The 15538-nt window shown below is 45.6% G+C and overlaps 1 long non-coding RNA gene across 1 annotated transcript; it reads right to left on the bottom strand.

Moving 5' to 3' along the window:
- Window positions 1–7642: 7642 nt before the first annotated feature.
- Window positions 7643–12514, bottom strand: LOC119505007. Its single transcript, XR_005210667.1, has 4 exons — window positions 12474–12514; window positions 11915–12023; window positions 10173–11324; window positions 7643–9240 (listed from the first exon to the last, which is right to left on the bottom strand). It is a non-coding gene; the product is annotated as an uncharacterized LOC119505007 (long non-coding RNA).
- Window positions 12515–15538: the final 3024 nt, after the last annotated feature.

Here is a 15538-nt window from a genome sequence, read left to right on the forward strand (position 1 = left end):
AAGAGTACTGTTTATAGTATTAGAAATCTTAGAAAAACTGCCTTGAAGATAACCCATTAATGCAAACTTGTGCAATAATGGTGGAAGCAAAGTAGTTATTTCACATTATTGGCTTTTCTGAAACTTTGCTTTGCTTTATTACAAAGTGGTGGTTTTTGATGAATGTGTATTTTTGTAGCTTATAATGTTTAAAATGAATTCAATACATTGAAAGAAACAAAAATTAAACTTCTCATTTAAAAATTTATCACCATGAGGGCACAATAATTCTCTGCCTATCTGGCCTAAAATTCATAAACTCAATTTCATCAGGAAGAACCTCTGAAAAAAACACAATTTGAGAAATATTCTTTTAAAGGATGGTTTACCAGTTTTCTAATTTATGCAGATGAAGCAAGTAATTGAGATATATTCAGATGAAAGAGAATAAGTGTATCTGAAAAAGAAATGCAATGTTTGATATGAGACTGGACACTGTCACTGTTTTTGTTTTGTTCCTTCATACATTTCTATCTTTATAATTACTATTAACATTTTGCTTGGTCTATAGGACATGAATTGGGTAACTGTAGAGCTGGGGATCAGGCCCCTAGATGACATAGTTGTACTACAAGCACATTAGCTTAATGATTGTGGTAATGTTCCTGTGGATACATACAAGAATTCTCTGTTCTTAAGTGAAATATTACAAGAATAATTAAAGAAACTGACTTTTTTACTGATAAATTTCCAATTGTTAAAACCTTTTTATACAAGGAATATGAAACAATGTTAACACGGTGAAGAAATAAATTAAATAAATGGACTTCACATGTGTTGGCTTCCCTCCTCACGAAGGCACAGGGTCAGATCAGGGTGAAATTACACTGACCTGCTTTCATGTGATATGAGAAGAATGGTTACAGTCAGTGCCACTTGGACATACTCTCTTGGGCAACAGCAAATTTGGGAATGGAGAGTTTGGGGAAGTCTGCTTTTTTTTTTTTTTTTTTTTTTTTTTTTTTTTTTTAATTTTAAATTAAGTTTTATTTAGATATATTCACATACCATACAATCATCCATGGTGTACAATCAACGGTTTACAGGGAAACATCTTTTTTTTTTTTTTTTTTAATCATCATTTTATTGAGATATATTCACATACCACACAGTCATACAAAACAAATTGTACTTTCGATTGTTTACAGTACCATTACATAGTTGTACATTCATCACCCTGACACCTTCATTAGCACACACACAAAAATAACAAGAATAATAATTAGAGTGAAAAAGAGCAATTGAAGTAAAAAAGAACACTGGGTACCTTTGTCTGTTTGTTTCCTTCCCCTACTTTTCTACACATCCATCCATAAACTAGACAAAGTGGTGTTTGGTCCTTATGGCTTTCCCAATCCCATTGTCACCCCTCATAAGCTACATTTTTATACAACTGTCTTCGAGATTCATGGGTTCTGGGTTGTAGTTTGATAGTTTCAGGTATCCACCACCAGCTACCCCAATTCTTTAGAACCTAAAAAGGGTTGTCTAAAGTGTGCATAAGAGTGCCCACCAGAGTGACCTCTCGGCTCCTTTTGGAATCTCTCTGCCACTGAAGCTTATTTCATTTCCTTTCACATCCCCCTTTTGGTCAAGAAGATGTTCTCCGTCCCACGGTGCCAGGTCTACATTCCTCCCTGGGAGTCATATTCCACATTGCCAGGGAGATTCACTCCCCTGGGTGTCTGATCCCACGTAGGGGGGAGGGCAGTGATTTCACCTTTCAAGTTGGCTTAGCCAGAGAGAGAGGGCCACATCTGAGCAACAAAGAGGCATTCAGGAGGAGACTCTTAGGCACAAATACAGGGAGTCCTAGGGGAAGTCTGCTTTTGCAAAAAGTCTGGCTTTCAAATCTGGAACAATACATGTGTCACAACTCTGGTTAATCCCTGCCATGCCCAGAAATGGGTAATAGGGGGACTTGGTGTGATCCTTGACAGTTACTTGTGGATAATTCTCACTGACTGAGCCAGGTGATTTTGGCTTCCAGAACAGAGATATCCCTCAGGGCACTGAAAATTCCTGGACTAAGAAACAAATAATATTCAGAGTGCACCATCATGGCTGCCATTTGAGGGTCCCCATCTTTGTCCACCATCATGCCTCCTACAAAGTAATTTAAAAAAATATCAGCCTGTCCACATATCATGAGATCTCTGCACCACAGGACCACCTTGATTGTCACTCAGCATTTAGACCAAGAATGAGACTTCTGGCAAGCACTAATAGAACAAGAAATCCCACCATTAAGACAGCCATGAGCCAATTGTCATGTCAGCTCTAATCAGTGGACAGGACAGACACATCAAAGATGTTCAAATTTCCCTGACTTCTAGTGGGATCATTGACTGAACATGGATGTGCATCATGGTGAGTTCTGCTAAGTGAGATTCTGGGATGCTGAGCTGCATGTCTAAGAACCAGCAGTAATTTTGTGCCATTGGAAAAGAAAGGCAGGCCCAAGCTTGGCCAGGGGAACTTCATTAAACCTCCACCCACCCCACATCAAATTGGAATTTGCCCTTGGGCATACCAGTATAGCATCTGAAAGGGAGAGTCAAAAGCTGACCATCCACCCAGGGGTCAGGTGTTCCCCAGGGCTGCAGAGTCATCTTCATATAACTACTCCAACCTGCACACGGCACAACACCTCCACCATCACCTGCAAACTTTGGGATCCCCTTACATTTGCAGACCACAGGGCAGCCATTGGGCTAGGTGCCTGTTGCTTACCAACATGATGCACTTTGTGACACAGGTGAGAGTCATTGTAATTTGCCATGTGCATTCCAAGAATCTGCTAGTATTCTAAGCTGCTTTGGAAACTGTGTTGTCTCTGTCTCCTCCACCAGTTCAAGGTCCAGTGAGATTTCTGCCCTGAATTTTGTTAACTTGGGATTGCCTGCTGTATATTGGGCACACCTGGGTAGAGGGACTCCTATTTGGGGTAATGGGAAAAATTCAGTAACCCATGGTGTCATGTTTAGCTCATTCTGCACACAAGGCACAACAGAAAAGCCTCTATTTGAAAGTGGATATGAGGGATGTGAAGTAGTCTAACAGTCTAGATGACAAAAGATGGAAAAAGGAAACATAGATCTGTGCAGCAATAAAAATAACCCAGAAAAATGAAATTATTACTTCTGAAAAATCTGCCTGTGGATGTCTATTGCCTACTTCATGCAACATCTTGGCCCAACCCTCCAGGCATTAGCAAAATTGGCTGCACCATAGAATGATCCAGAAACATCCAGAACATCCCCATACCCTGGTCTCAAATAAGACCTAATGCTTTTGTATCTTATTTAATTGGAGTCTGGCTTCTGCATTCTTAGATGTGCACCAGGTAACTCCAATGGCAGCCAAAAAGGGAAATGGTCAAAAGCACTAATCCTCCCTCCTTATATGTATAAATATTCATTGGAGCTATTGCAAAGATGCCTAATTTATGGAGCACGGGTGACTCTCCTGGACAGCATGGGTGACTCTCCTGGAGAGCTCTCTTGGGGGCATTGGCACCAAAGCATTACCAAACTCTTCTTTATTATCAAGGAAGGGGTGTCTGATGAAAAACCTTTAACATGATCCCAGGTATGCAGAATTCAGAACACCTGAACAACATATCATAATTGGGAAAACTTTACTAATGTTGAATGAATGGTTCAATCCAGATTTCCAATGTCAATGAACAATCAAAGGCCAAGAGGATCTTGCCATTAATCATTGGCACAGAGTCTTTTATCTCGGGATAAGGATGGTTAGAAAATGCAGATCACATGGGCAGTCCTTAACCCAAGGTTTTGTGAACTTCAGTCAACTGAACACCATATATAGAACAAATTCACATGAAGGGAGTCACATTCCATTTTCATGTGGATTCAGTTCAAAATAAAAAAGTTTCTTCCTTACCTTTTTAATTGCAACTCCAACCTACAAAGTTAAATTTGGCAGTGCCTGTGTGTCCATCCATAATGTGATCTGTGGTTCCAGAAAGGGCACACCTAAAAAAGATGGGGAAGCCCGATTTTCCAGACACAGCTGCCCCATGTATCCTTTCCCTCCTCAGGCCTTCAGTGGCCACCAAGTCATGTCATGGGAGAGGGTAGCCTACAATGCCCTGTGCAGCCTCACTCCCAGTCACTCTCCTCAGAAGAGGAAACCATAACTTCCTCATATGGGATTCTCAAGGGAGCACTGCAGACTTTGTGCCTGGGCCCCTTCTAAGACAGGAGGGTTCTCCCCAGCAAATGAAGTCTTGTCAGGGTGTTGGGATGTGGGGGAGGTTCTAAACCTGGAGGTCCACTGTGCCAGTTTGAATGTATTGTGTCCCCCAAATGCCATTATCTTTGATGTAGTCTTGAGGGGCAGACATTTTGGTGCTGATTAGATTTGCTTGGAATGTGCCCCACCCAGCTGTGGGTGATGACTCTGATGAGATATTCCCATGGAGGCATGGCACCACCCATTCAGGGTGGGTCTTGATCAGTGGAGCCATATAAATGAGCTGACTCAAAGAGAAGGACTCAGTGCAGCTGTGAGTGATGTTTTGAAGAGGAGCAAGCTTGCTAGAGAGGAACATCCTGGGAGAAAGCCATTTTGAAACCAGAACTTTGGAGCAGATGCCAGCCACATGCCTTCCCAGCTAACAGAGGTTTTCCAGATGCCATTGGCCATCCTTCAGTGAAGGTACCCAATTACTGATGTGTTACCTTGGACACTTTATGGACTTAAGACTGTAACTGTGTAGCCAAATAAACCCCCTTTTTTATAAAAGCCAATCCATCTCTGGTGTTTTGCATTCTGCAGCATTAGCAAACTAGAACATCTGCCTTCCTTTTTCCAGTCTGGTGAAGACAATTCTGAGGGGCTTCTCTAGGTCGTGGCTTGGTGGTGGAATTTGGGATGTGGTGCAGGCCTGGACAGTACTCAGCTGAGTTCTCTTGACTGGAACTTGGAGGTCTATGCCTGCCTCCTGTACAGGTGTCCTCATGAACATTTAGGGTGCCTCTCTGTGTACTAGTCCAGATGTAATGCAGGGAGACTTGAGAATCTGGGATTTCTCCTGATCAGTCAACTGAGTGTTCTGCTGGGGTCCATGGAGTGGGCTGGGTCTCAGTCTCTTTGGGGGATTCTGGCAAATCTGGTTGGAGAACTAGGTGGGTCACTTGCCTGGGGCCAGGATGCTGATTTTGGATTCCCTGCCCAATTGCTTTGTGATAGGTGGTGGGCTGCCATTGAGTTCACATCAGTTCCCTTTGTCCGTGCACGGAGGTTGAGGGCATGGGACAGTCTACATGTTTCACAGGCCAGATGGGGATCCTCCCTGTGGCAAACTCCAAGCCTCTAGTCTGTCAGCTAGACAATGAATTCAGGGTCCTGGCAAAAGTGCTGTTGGGAGGTTGGTGTGTCCTCTTCCCATGCTTCATACTGATCATGAGTGGTAGAGATATTCAGTTCAGATGTTTGAGTGAGGGGCACTGAATTGCCCATGGATCTTATGACAGGGATCTCAAGAGAAGTCAAATTTGTGGGAGGTGGCTCCAGTCCAGCTCTCTTGCTGGTGGTTTGGACAGGCATCAGCCTGCAAGGATGCTGTGGGAAAGACACAAAACCATGGAATATATGTTAGGGTTCCCTCTTAATCAATGGGATGTAAAATCCACCACACACAAAGGCATGGAAGAGAGAGAGTTAAAGTTTATATCAAGTTGATATATTTTACCTATCATAATTGAAAGTACACTGTTGCTGAGTACTTCCTGTCATTCAATTAAGTTAACACAAGCTCTTTCATGTTGTCTTCCACAGAACTGGCCTGCCTCATGCTTCTTTGCAATCTCTTTGGAGGCTAATTCAAATTAAGGAGACAACCAAGCATTTCTAGCACAAACTAAAGATGCAGCTTCTTGGACATAATGTTCTGTCTTTGGGAGCACATCTGAGGGAACCACCACCACCCGGGTATTGGAATGCCACCTCTAACATGCTGTTCTTAGTTGCAGAGAAGTAAAGAATCAAGGCAAAGGTATGCATCTGAAACGTACAAAAACTAACTGGAATTCCATCATCCAAGATGTAATTTTAGCACATCCTCAACTGAATGGGGATGTGAGGGAAGCCAATCAGGGTACCCAGAAGAGAAGTTCAGATGGGAATCAGGGATGAGACTTACCCTGAAATAGTCACAAGATTCTGTCAAATCCTTCAAAGTTTGTTGCGTTTTCCTTTGGTGTATCCCAGGATATTCCTGGAGTAGAAAGTGCCCATGCAATTTTTGTCCCTGCAAAACAAACAGCATGATGTGGTCTGGCCTCTACTTCCTGCACCCACTTGGGAAGGATACCCTATACCCAATCCTCTTCTGTTGCCTGGGTTGAAAGAGCCACTGAAGCCCCTGTCAGTTTGGACAAATTGCTCCTCTCCTCATCTGAGATCCATCTCCTAGTCCACACAGCCATGTAGGATTTGATATTATGCACTTTAGCTTAGAGTTGGATACTTTTCTCACTGCCACCTGCAACCTGTACCCTGTCACTCTAGTTCTTGTCAGGATTAGGAAGCACTCTGGAATGTAGAGGCCCGGGTGATGTGAAACTCATTCTCCTATTCTCTGCAGTTTACCTGCCTGTGCTTCAAGATGGATGTGCACACATCAAGGTGGAACCACTCCATCTCCTTATAGTTTAAAAGTGGTAAAGTAGGGTCACAAGCTTCCAAGTGCCTCACATTTGTCCTGGTCGGTCCCCTATCTCAGTTTTCTTCATGGATGCAGGTGATTGCAGTTCCAGGGATTTGCATGGTTAAAGGTTTTCCTTGTCTTTCTTCTTTGCACCAGTGGCTTGAGGCCAAGGGCCTGAGCCCAGCACTTCATGGGGGACTGCGTGCTTATTGCAGTGTGCCCAAAGGCACCACAGTCCTCACACTTTACCTGTGGGCAGAGGAAAATAATGGTGAGTCAGCAGAAGCCACAGGCAGCTTCAAAATTTCACTCTAAGGACCAGTTTGGGGGTCAAATGTAGGTTTGTGTGGGCATACCTAGATAGTTGTCCCATGAGGTGAAAGGGAGGTCAAGATATTTTGCCCCTGACCACAGCCTAGGTGGGAGAGGGATGCCCATATGAAGGATCAGAATATCTTTCATTTGAGTAATGGGCTAGTTTTAAAGTCTCAGACTAACACCTGGAGGACAAGGAAATAGACTCTGAGGCTGCTATGCAGGATGCTCTGAATCACTGTGTCCACCTTGTGAGACAAAAAGGCGGGCCAGTATTGGATGGTCAGGGAGAAGTAATTTCTGGGCAAAGGGGTTTACATTTTCTAATGCATTCTCTTGAATCCCTGATTCCTGAAGGGGAAAACCTCCACTACCCTGGGTTCCTCCTCCACTGGTGGGGGAACCATCTGCTGCCCTGGCCCTTTCTGTTGTTTCTTCATGTTCTGGGCTTGATGGCACCTGTAGAGGTGAGGCTGTGTGCCATGGCCTCCCATCAGCCAAATCTCTTTGGGCTTCATTTCAGTCTTTGTCCAGTATACGTTGCTGGATTTCCAGAACCAAAAGAAAATGAAAAGTTATTTCATGCACATACAGAAAACCTCCATCAATTTTCTCAAAGGGTAACATTTAATATATCCCCTGTTCTGCTCTCCTTGGGAAGCAATGTCCCTTTCTCTGACACTGACCACCCGCTGCCATGATTAGCTCCCCTCTTAATGGAATCTCAGGTGTTCTGGAGAGGTAGTGCTGCCATTAGGCAAAATACCAGAAATGAATTGGCTTTTTTTTACAGGGGCTTGATTAGGTTGCAAACTTACAGTTCCAAGGGTTTTGAAGGTTCCAGGCTACGGCATCAATGAAAAGATACATTCACTGAGGAAAATCTGATGGCATCTGGAAGAGCTCTCTCAGCTGGGAAGTTCTGTGAATTGCATGCACTGACCTGTTGTGCTCAAATGCTGGGTTTCATCTCTTGGCTTAGTATATCCAAGCACCTTTCTGTCTGCAACTCCAAGCATCTTTAAGACTCAGCAATCCTCTGGGATTCTGTCTGAAATACTCCAGCGAACTAATCAAGACCCACCCAGAATGGGTGGGGCCACAGCTCCAGGTCAATTATGCAATCATAATCATCACCCACAGCTGGGTGAGTCACAGCTCCAGGGAAACACCCAAAGAACATTTTCCAAATTAATCAAAAGCATAATAAATCCACCCCCACAAGCTTGCACTAAAGAACATGGCTTTTTGTGGGAACAGAATATATCCAAACTGGCACACTGCATCAGTCAAAACTTGCAACTTATCAGTGTAGAATTGGGATCACCACCTTTCAATGCCTGCACTGGCAGTCTCTGAGATGTTCTAAATTTACAGAGCTCACTAAGAAAATTAGGGCAACATTTCTACACTGGTAGAAAGAATAGAATACACTGAGAATGTCACCCCAACTCCAGCATGAGACATAGTCAAAACTCTAGAATAAACAAAGCTCTTCCTTGCAAAATTCAAACTAACTTGCTTGACATGAGTAGAGGCCTTTACAACAACAGACTAAAACAACAATTCTCTCTGCTATGAGATCTTCCCAACGGTGGGAGGAGATTGCCACACTGGCAGCTTTAAACAGCTCACCTATTATTTAACTTGTTTCTCTGATTAGTGTCATGAAGAGAGTTGAAGTAAGTGGGAAGGAACTGAGCGTTTATTCTTTAAGGTCCTTTGGACCAAATATCCTTTCCATTGCTGCACATTCTTTGTCCTACCCAATTTACTAAGCCAGGTGTCTTTGAAATCTGGATCTTCTCAGATTATCTGGCATTCAGAATTGTATATTTGGTCCATCACTCAACTAAGGAATAGTTTGAAGGCTTGAAGAATTCTAAATCCAACCCCAAAGCTACCCAAAATATGTAGAAAGAAACACGATGTTTTTCTCCCACTGAACTATTTCTCTGAGGGATGAACTGAGCTTCAAAATGGAAACCACCCTGAAGTCCAGCTGCAATACTGCTGTCTGCCACTAGAGTGCAGGCTGGTAGGTGCTGGGCAAACCCCACTTGAATGGATGTGACTTCAAGAATCCGTGTGTAAAAGTCAGTGGTGGCGGTATCCTCCTGGGGCCAACCTAATGCTGATGACTGTCCCGTGATTGGATGCTCTCTAATCCAGTCGACAGAACCCATTCAGCTTGGATACAATCACACCTGAAACCACAACACAGTACCATCATTTACCATATCAGAGACTTTAAGCACTTGTGTACACAGCATGTGTGTCTTTCTGCACTGTACATTTTAGGAAAATAATCGAAAATGTGTATGGATGTAAACATCATTGCTGGATCATTTCACCCTTTGCCTTTTCCATGAAATTATTACTTCTGAAAAATCTGCCTGTGGATGTCTATTGCCTACTTCATGCAACATCTTGGCCCAACCCTCCAGGCATTAGCAAAATTGGCTGCAGCATGAAATGATCCAGAAACATCAGACCATCTCCATACCCCGGCCTCAAATAAGACTTAATGCATTTGTATCTCCGTTAATTGGACTCAGGCTTCTACATTCTTAAATATGTACCAGGTGATTCCAATGGCAAAAAAACTAGGAAATGGTCAAAAGCACTACTCCTCCCTCCTTATATGCATAAATATTCATTGGAGTTATTGCAGAGATGCCTAATTAATGGAGTCCAGGTGGTTTACCCTGAGAGCTGGAATACCTAACACTCTCGGGGGCATTGGCACCAAAGTGTTACCAAGCTCTTCTTTAATATCAAGGAAAGGATATCTGATGAAAAACCTTTAACATGATCCCAGGTACACAGTATTCAGAACACCTGAACAACATATCATAATTGAGAAAACTTTACTAATGTTGAATGAATGGTTCAGTCCTGATTTTCAATGTCAATGAAAAATCAAAGGCCAAGAGGATCTTGCCATTAATAACTGGCACAGAGTCTGTTATCCCGGGGTAAGGATGGATAGAAGATGCAGATCACATGGGCGGTCCTTAACCCAAGGTTTTGCAAACTTCAGTCAACTGCACACCAAATATAGAACAAATTAACATGAAGGGAGTCACATTCCATTTTTGTGTGGATTCAATTCAAAATAAAAATGTTTCTTCCTTACCTTTTTAATTGCAACTCCAATCTACAAAGTTAAATTTGGCAGTGCCTGTGTGTCCATACACAATGTGATCTGTGGTTCCAGAAAGGGCACACCTAAAAATGATGGGGAAGCCTGATTCTCCAGACACAGCTGCCCCATGCATCCTTTCCCTCCTCAGGCTTTCAGTGGCCACCAAGTCATGTCATGGGAGAGGGTAGCCTACAATGCCCTGTGCAGCCTCACTCCCAGTCACTCTCCTCAGAAGAGGAAACCATAACTTCCTCATATGGGATTCTCAAGGGATCACTGGGGACAGTGTGCCTGGACCCCTTCTAAGACAGGAGGGTTTGCCCAGCAAATGAAGTCTTCTCAGGATTTTGGGATGTGGTGGAGGTTCTAATCCTGGAGCTCCACCATCCATTTTCCAGTATGGTGAAGACAATTTTGAGGGGGAACTCTAGGTCATCACTTGGTGGTGGAATTTGGGATGCAGTGCAGGCCTGGATGGTACTCATCTGAGTTCTCTTGACTGGAACTTGGAGGTCTGTGCCCACCTCCTGTACAGGTGTCCTCATGATCACTTGGGGTGCCTCTCTGTGTACTAGTTAAGATGTAATGCAGGGAGCCTTGAGACTCTGGGCTTTCTCCTGATCGGGCAACTGAGTACTTTGCTGGGGTGTTTGGAACAGGCTGAGTCTCAGTCTTTTTGGGGTTCTGACAAATCTGTTTGGAGAACTGGGTGGGTGTCTTGCCTGGGGCCAAGATGTTGATTTTGGATTTCCTGCCCAGTCTCTTTGTGAAAGGTGGTGGGTTGCATATTGAGTTCACATCAGTTCCCTTTGTCCGTTCATGGAGGTTGAGGGCATGGGACAGTGTAAATGTTTCACAGGCCAGATGGGGAACCTCTCTGTGGCAAACTGCAGGCCCCTTGTCTGTCAGGTGGACAATTAATGCAGGATCCTGTCAAAAGTGCTTTGGTGCTGGCTGGTGGGAGCCCAGTGTGTCCTCTTCCCATGCTTCATACTGATCATGAGTGATAGAGATATTCAGTCCAGTTGTTTGAGTGACACTGATGCTCCCCTGGATCTCATGACAGGCACCTCAAGAGAAGTCAAATTTGTGGGACAGGCATCCAGTCTGGCACTCTCATTGGTGGTGTGGACAGGCATCAGCCTGCAAGGATGCCGAGGGAAAGACATGAAACCGTGGAATATATGTTAGGGTTCCCTCTTAATCATTGGGATGTAAAATCAACCACAGACAAAGGCATGGAAGAGAGAGGGTTAAAGTTTATATTAAGTTGATATATTTTACCTATCATAATTGAATATACACTATTGCTGAATACTGCCTCTCATTCAATTAAGTAAACACTAGTTCTTTCATGCTATCTTCCACAGAACTGGCCTGGCTCATGCTTCTTTGCAATCTCTTTGGATGCTAATTCAATTTGGGTAGCAACCAAGCATTTGTAGCACAAACTAAAGATGTATCTTCTTGCACATAACGTTCTGGCTTTGGGAGCATATCTGAGGGAACCATTGCCACCCAGGTATTGGAATGCCCCCAGTAACATACTGTTCTTAGTTGCAGAGAAGCAAAGAATCAAGGCAAGAAGATGCATCTGAAACATACACAAATTAACGGGAATTCTGTCATCCAAGATGTAATTTTAGCACATCCTCAACTGAATGGGGATGGGATGGAAGCCGATCAGGGTACCCAGAAGAGAATTTGAGATGGGAACAAGAGATGAGCCTTACCCTGACATAGTCACAAGATTCTGTCAAATCCTTCCAAGTTTGTTGCTTCTTCCTTTGGTATATCCCATGAATTTCCTGGAGTAGAAGGTGCCCATGCAACTTTTCATCCCTGCAAAAGAAACAGCATGATGTGGTCTGGCCTCTACTTCCTGCACCCACTTGGGAAGGATACCCCATACCCAATCCTCTTCAGATGCCTGGGTTGAGAGAGCCACTGTAGCCCCTGTCAGTTTGGATGAATTGCTCCTCTTCTCATCTGAGATCCATCCCCTAGTCCACACAGCCATGTAGGATTTGATATTATGCACTTTAGCTTAGATTCAAATGCTTTTCTCACTGCTACTTGCATCCTGTGCCTAGTCACTCTACTTTAGTGCTTGTCAGGATTAAAAAGCACTCCTGAATGTAGAGCCCCGGGTGATGTGCAAGTCATTGTCCTATTCTCTGCAGTTTTCCCATGCGTGCCTCAAGATGTATGTGCACACATCGAGGTAGATCCACTCCATCACCTTATAGTATAAAAGTGTATAGTTGGATCTCATACCTCCAAGTGCCTCACCTTTGTCCCATTCTGTCTCCTCTCAGTTTTCTTCATGGATGCGGTGGTCTGCAGTTCCAGGGGATTTCATGGTTCCATGTTTTCCTTGTCTTTCCTCTTTGCAGCCAGTGACTGGAGGCTGAGGTTCTGAGACCAGCACTTTGTGGGGCACCGTGTGCTTCCTGTGGTGTGCCCAAAGGCACCACAATCCTTGCACTTTACCTTTGGGCAGAGGAAAAGAAAGGTAAGTCAGCCAAAGGCACAGGCAGCTTCAAAATTTCACTCTAAGATTTGGGGAGCCAAATATAGGTTTGGGTGGACAGACCTAGATAGTCATCCCATGAGGTGAAAGGGAGGTCAGGATATTTTGCCCCTGATCACAGCCTAGGTGGGAGAGGTTTGCCTGTATGAAGGACTGGAACATCTTTCATTTGAGTAACTGGCCAGTTTTACAGTCTCAGACTAACACATGGGAGGACCAGAAATTAGAGTCTGAGGCTGCCCCACAGGATGCTCTGAATCACTGTGTCTACCTGGTGAGACAAAAAGGCAGGCCAGTATTGGATGGGCAGGGAGAGGTGAGTTCTGGGCACAGGAGTTTCCATGTTCTAACTCAGTCTCTTGGGGCCCTGATTCCTGAAAGGGCAAATCCTCCACTTACCCTGGGATCCTCCTCCACTGGTGGGGGAGCAATCTTCTGCCCTGGCACTTTCTGTCATTTCTTCATGTTCTGAGATTCATCTGTGGAAGGAAGGCTGTGTGTCACAGCCTGCCATCAGCAAAATCTCTTTGGGGATCATGTCAGTCTTTGTCCAGTGTGCTTTGCTGGATTTCCAGAACCAAAAGAAAAGGAAAAGCTATTTCAGGCACATACAGAAAACCTCCATCAATTTTCCCAAAGGGTAAGATTTAATACATCCCTTGTTCTGCTCTCCTTGGGAATCAATGTCCATTTCTCTGACACTGACCACCTGCTGCCATGATTAGCTCCCCTCTTAATGGAATCTCAGGTGTTCTGGAGAGGTAGTGCTGCCATTAGGCAAAATACCAGAAATGGATTGGCTTTTTTTTACAGGGGCTTGTAGGGAGCTAGCTAGCATGGCAGCTAGACCTGCATTAGTTAAAGGGCTGCCAGTATCTCTACAGAGCCTGACCCACTCTGTCAAATTTTTTGCTCTGTTTTGTGCCAGGATAACTTTGCACTCCTTGTTGCACTGCTCAAAAATCATTTGCTTAACCACAGTCTCTGCTACTCCTGGATCTGAGAAGATTCTCTCAGCTGCGGTTTGCATCCTGGCTACAAAATCCGCAAATGGTTCTGTGGGGCCTTGGTGTATATTGCTGAGTGAGGCCTGAGCCTCTCCCTTACCTGTTAGCTTTTTCCAGGCACCCACAAAACAGCGGAAGATCTGGGCGTAGACCTCTTGTGGGAAACCCGTTTGGTTCTGGGCATGGGCGCCTCTCCCCAACAGCATGTCAGCATTCCACCCGCCACGTCTCCCCGCCGCATTCCTTGCGGCCTGCTCTTCAGCTAACTCCTCAAACCATGCTTTCCAATCTATGAATCGGCCTGACGGCAAGCAAGCACGGGCTAGCTGAAAAATATCTGCGGGTGTATGATTTAGAGCAGAGAGGTTCTCGATCATGTTCAAGGTATAAGGGGCATTGGGGCCATACTGATGGACGGCCTGCCTCAATTCCCTCAATAGTTTGTAATCATATGATTCGTGCTGATTGCCACCTTGGGGATTGATAATAACCGGGTACATTTCTGAGACTGGCTGCGGCTCAAGTGGCTGGTAGCCACCCAGCATGCCAAAAGGTCTAAATGTTGTGAAAGGGTTCCATCTCCAGAAATGTCTCCCACCACTACCTAATGGCAAAGGGTCCTGAGGGCCTGTGTACTCGGGCGGGGGGTACGGCAAAGGTTGCCCCTCCCCTGACCGGCCCATCGGGGTTTCCGGGTCTGGCAGCAAAGGATAATTACATTTACTGGGCATGGCCACTAGAGGGAGCTCTCGGCGAGGTCCTTTGGTGGGACCGCCCAAGGCGTCAGTTGGGAGCTGGGGTGTCCCTGGGGGTGCAGCGGTAGACATTGGCGGGGCGGAAGGCCGCACGGGTGTGGCGGGAGGCTCCTCCCACTCAATTAGCGGGGATGCTTCCGCCTCCTCGCCAGTATCGCTATCTGACTCTGAGTCAGAGTCACTGGACTCCGGCGGTTTGCCCTTATAGGAGCCGTCCGCTGACGAAACTGACTGGGTTTCTTGGAGCGCGCACCGTGCTTCTTGCAAGGCAGAGGACGGGCTTAGGCCGGCAGCCGATTCTAGTTCAAGGACCGCACGGACGGTCTCCCATATGGGTACTAGAATCGGGTCCATACACACGCCCGTCTGGCGCGCTCGGTCTATGTCGCGACCGAGCTTCATCCAAGAGGGTAGGCTAAGGCTGCCGGTGCAGGCAAACCAAGGGGCAAAAGTATCAACATCATCAAGAAAACGCTGAAGGGAGCTTTTCCTGACCGAGATACCCCGTTGTTTCAAAAGGTTCTTTAAGGGAGCTAAGAGAGATGAACTTCCGGACTGCCCCATGATTGCAGTCGGCACTATACTTCAGTCACTCGGAGAGCTCTTCCGAGTCCCCCGGGGTCACCTGAAAACCCACGGGCCCTAACTATCATGTAATAAGACGCACTCACCTTCTCGCGTTGATCAGGCGCGGGAAGTCCGCCGTAAGCTCGATGCGCAGCGCTGCTCTCCTCACAGAGGGACCGTCGAGAGCGAGGCAGGAGGAGGAGCGTGCCCCGTACGGGCCACCACTTGTCCGGCGCCGCCCCGCTCGACCCCTGTTCCCCGGCCGGCGAGGGGAGAAACAAGGGATGAGAGAGAGAGAGAGATGCAGACCACGCAAACTGACCTGGCTGGAAGTCACGACTCGAGCCACACGGCGGTTGCGAGAGCAAGTCTTTTACTGAAGCTAGATAAGCATTCTCTGTTACAGGTTTCCACGCGGGGCAGAGTGCCTCGCGGGAGAGCAGCCTCGATGTGGCCGTCAGGTACGGCTCCTAGTGGGCTGTCTCCCCGAGGTTC

Source organism: Choloepus didactylus, chromosome 10 (assembly GCF_015220235.1).
Source record: "Choloepus didactylus isolate mChoDid1 chromosome 10, mChoDid1.pri, whole genome shotgun sequence".
Lineage (NCBI taxonomy): Eukaryota > Metazoa > Chordata > Mammalia > Pilosa > Megalonychidae > Choloepus > Choloepus didactylus.